At 35.0% G+C, this 4120-nt stretch overlaps 1 long non-coding RNA gene across 1 annotated transcript; it reads left to right on the forward strand.

The window, feature by feature from the left end:
* The first annotated feature begins 3389 nt into the window (after positions 1-3389).
* Positions 3390-3698, forward strand: LOC108369289 (uncharacterized). The gene is made up of 2 exons (XR_001848481.1): positions 3390-3482; positions 3593-3698. It is a non-coding gene; the product is annotated as an uncharacterized LOC108369289 (long non-coding RNA).
* The last annotated feature ends 422 nt before the right edge of the window (positions 3699-4120 follow it).

A 4120-nucleotide genomic window follows, 5' to 3' on the forward strand; every position in this document is an offset into this window, starting at 1 on the left:
CTTAACAAAAAGCATATTTAAGTTATTATTAATGGATAAAAGAGACATTTTCTTTGGATTCAGTACTAAAATTTGACATATTAATAGAATTTCAAGTGCTTATCAAAACTTTACGAGAAGATTTGACGATTTATCTTAATAATATTCAATTTTAATTATTTTTTGTAAAAATACGCTTTATATTTTAAGAAAAGCCGTACAAATCCAAGGTTCAAACTTTTTGCAACATTAAAAAAACCAACACACTTTCGTAAAAACTTCGATCTATTTAATTCGATTTCCTTGATTTATTTTGAGTGTGTGCTTTTTTAGCCCATTAAATTTTAATATAACTAAGTTTTTTAAGATTTCTTTGATGAAGGTGTTGCTAATTTTCTCCATATAAAAAAATCGTCGAAGACACTTCGTATGGAACAAAATGGCTGACATCGTCGACAAAAAAATTGCCAAGTAAGTCCCAGCTACTCTAAACTTGCACTTTATTATACTAAAATTGAATGGGCTAAAAACTAAAGAATATTAATAAAGCTCGAAATTTTTACGACAGTATGTTGGTTTTTGGATGTTTCGCAAAGATTTAATCTTGAGTTTATACAGTTTTTCTTAAAGAATAGATTATAGTTTATAAACAGATAATTGAAATTAAAGAATAATAAAATAAATAGTAAAACCTTGTCAATATGTGAGTGCCGTAAAGGTATTATATTTAAGAAAATCTCTTCTTATAACTAACGAAGACTTTGTTTCCATATGAAGCTGACTTTGACATTTTGTTTTAATAAAACTTAGTATCGAAAAGTTTCTTTAAAAATTTGCCTAGGCTATGTTATACTGGTTCGTTCAAGCCATTTTTCAAAACTTACAAAGGTAAATACGAACAGGCGAACTATGAATTTTCAGAGCTATATATTTTTAGTATTCATTACAAAATTTTACTGAAAAGTACTGCGTAGTAGGAAAGTATATTGTAAATGAAATTGTATAAAACAAGTACAATTGTACCAAAAATGCCAACACTGTTCTGTATACATACTTTTTTTTCTTTTTTACTTTTTTACTCTTATTTTATCTTTCAGCTTCGCTAAAAGCACTTCTACCAACGCTTGGCTTACCAAATTTACGCCAATTGATAAAATTTTGCGATTTAAATTCATTTTCAATAATGTAAATAACGATTCGTGTTGAATCCAAAATCGCCTCGTCTGAATAGGGATGGCAACTTTTTCACTTTCAACTTCTCATTCAACTACGTATTCAACTTTTGTTGCCTGTAAAATCGCCGCGTGCGAATGCCCTATTACTGGTAAAAAAAAACGATGAGAAGAGATTGCCGATAGTATCGCGATAGTGACCACCATTCATCGATAGTGGTGACAAATTGAAGCAATCGATACTATGGATAGTGCCATCGATAGTTTTGCTGCTCTAATTGCTAAGGTCGGTGTTATGCAGAAATTTTGTATGGCAAACTGCGTGCAATTGTTGTTGCAGCAAACTCGGAGAGAGCGAGTTTGGCGACTCTCACAGCAAACTAATTTTGTTTGGTCAAACTGCAGCAAATTCGGTGTTGCCATAGACAAAAAATTTTAAATTTTGCGCGTTATGTACATCTGAAATTCTCATTTCGTGTTGGCAATAGCCATGAAAACCATAATGAACGTGCAACCCTGTGCCAAACTCGACATAACCCCCTCCGAGCAAACTAAGCAGCCGCCATTTAATTTGGCAAACAAAAGTTTGTCTGCATAACACCGACCTAATTTGTAGGCTCTCAAACCAAATCGCGGTTCCTCAACTAAGAATTGGTAACTATGACTAAACCGTGTGTTGAAAGAAAGCTTATCTGTATTAGCAGAGCTTAATAACATCTTTTTATGAACCATACGTTAAGTTGAATGGAATTTGGAACCCTTCAACTAACAGCCCTATTCTGTTGCCCTCACAAAAATCAGCACACTCACTATTGTGAGGTTTCTGACTATTGTGAGGTTATCCCTATGCTGGCGTAAATTCCAAAGCTCATACGCTCACAATTGTCAGAAAATTTATGATGTACGAATGAGACCCTCACAAGAGAAAAACAGCCGATTTTTATTGAGCAAATGTTTTGTTAATTTTCGTCCGCTATCAGTGTCTGTGTTATTTTCTTTTTAACTAAAAGTATATTCAGTAATGACAGAGTTATTGCTTGTTTATGCGGCAGTTTCGGAAGAGTTAGAGCAGGCATAGGATTTCATTTCCGTACAAACTTGTGCACCAAGTTGTGGATTGCAAACTGTGTGAAGTACTGGAGCTACTCCTGCTTTGTTATTTCTGGGAAAATTTTAGAATGGTAACCCCCATTTACGGAATTAAGGAAAATAGGAGGGGTAGAGGGGGTTCTAAAGGGGGTGTATGTAAAGTTTTAAAGCGCGCAACCTTATAGTTTTTAAGTAATTTGTTATTAAAGTTTGTAATTTTCACCAACTTGTATGGGACTATTTCACAATATATAATGCACTTTCCACTAATTTTACACGTTATTTACACTCAATATATGCGCAGCTAGAGTGTGCACGTTCAAACAAATAAATACTTTTAGTATATTACAGCTTTTTTATAAAAAATTGATTGTTGTTTAACTTTATGAGAGTACATGCAGAATATGTGCAAATGGCAGCAGGACTGTGTTGCCATATGTAAAAAACCACGAGTGGAAAGCAAGAGCAAAAGAAAATACGATTAAAAGGAAAATACGATAAGGTTATTTTGTTCAGATTAAATTAAATAGTAGGGGGATCAGGGGCTGAACACCTTTCTTCGTAGGTGGCCTTCGGCCGCGCTTAGGGATTATAACCTCACAACGTAGAATTCTCCTTTCTGTGTTGCCAAAGAAAAGGGGCCGAACACCTTTTGCATAGAACACCTTTCTGCGTAGGCGGCCTTCGGCCGCACTTAGGGATTATAACCCTCAGGCAGTAGAATTCTCCTTTCTGTGTTGCCAAAGAAAAGGGGCCGAACACCTTTTGCATAGAACACCTTTCTGCGTAGGCGGCCTTCGGCCGCACTTAGGGATTATAACCCTCAGGCAGTAGAATTCTCCTTTCTGTGTTGCCAAAGAAAAGGGGCCGAACACCTTTTGCATAGAACACCTTTCTGCGTAGGCGGCCTTCGGCCGCACTTAGGGATTATAACCCTCAGGCAGTTCGGGATTATTTTCTGTGTTGCCGGAAGAGGGGAATATGACCCCAACCCCCCTACTATTTATTTTTATCTGAACAAAAGAACCTTATCGTATTTTCCTTTTAATCGTATTTTCTTTTGGTCTTGCTTTCCACTCTTGGTTTTTTACATATGGCAACACAGTCCTGCTGCCATTTGCACATATTCTGCATGTACTCGCATAAAATTAAACCACAATCAATTTTTTATAAAAAAGCTGTAATATACTAAAAGTATTTATTTGTTTGAACGTGCACAATCTAACTGCGCATGTATTGAGTGTAAATAACGTGTAAATTTAGTGGAAAGTGCATTATATATTGTGAAATAGTCCAATACAAGTTGGTGAAAATTACAAACTTTAATAACAAATTACTTAAAAACTATAAAGTTGCGCGCTTTGAAACTTCATACAGGGAACTATTAGACCCCCATCTACCTCCCATATTTTCCTTAATGCTGAACTCCGGGGTTAGCAATCTAAAGCCCACCCTTATTTCTTTTTGAATTCGCCTAGAAAATAAATAAAATCAGTAATTTCAAAAAAATAAACAAGTTGCAAAAATATTTACTTTTCCTGTTGTTCAGCATCGACCTTTTGTATTTATTTTATTTATGAAACAGCTGTTAGACAGCAAAATGTTTTTCACCTCGTGTGGTGATTTTGTTGAGCTTGTTTCTAATGAGGTGTGGGCAAGAATAATCTCACAAAATAGACTTCACAAGAAATCTCACAAATTTTTGCTCACAACTCAGTTGTGAGGTTTTATTAGAATAGGGCTGTAAATTAACGATTTGGTACAACCTAGATAAATATCAGAAATATGGAAATCCAACGCAGAATTACTCTTGCCACCAAGTGCTAATTTGGACTGAGTAGGCAATGCAGTAGTAAAATCCTCTCTCGACGTACGAAAAC

Source organism: Rhagoletis zephyria, unplaced genomic scaffold (genome assembly GCF_001687245.7).
Source record: "Rhagoletis zephyria isolate East Lansing unplaced genomic scaffold, Rhagoletis_zephyria_1.1 Rzeph_scaffold_03587, whole genome shotgun sequence".
Taxonomy (NCBI): domain Eukaryota; kingdom Metazoa; phylum Arthropoda; class Insecta; order Diptera; family Tephritidae; genus Rhagoletis; species Rhagoletis zephyria.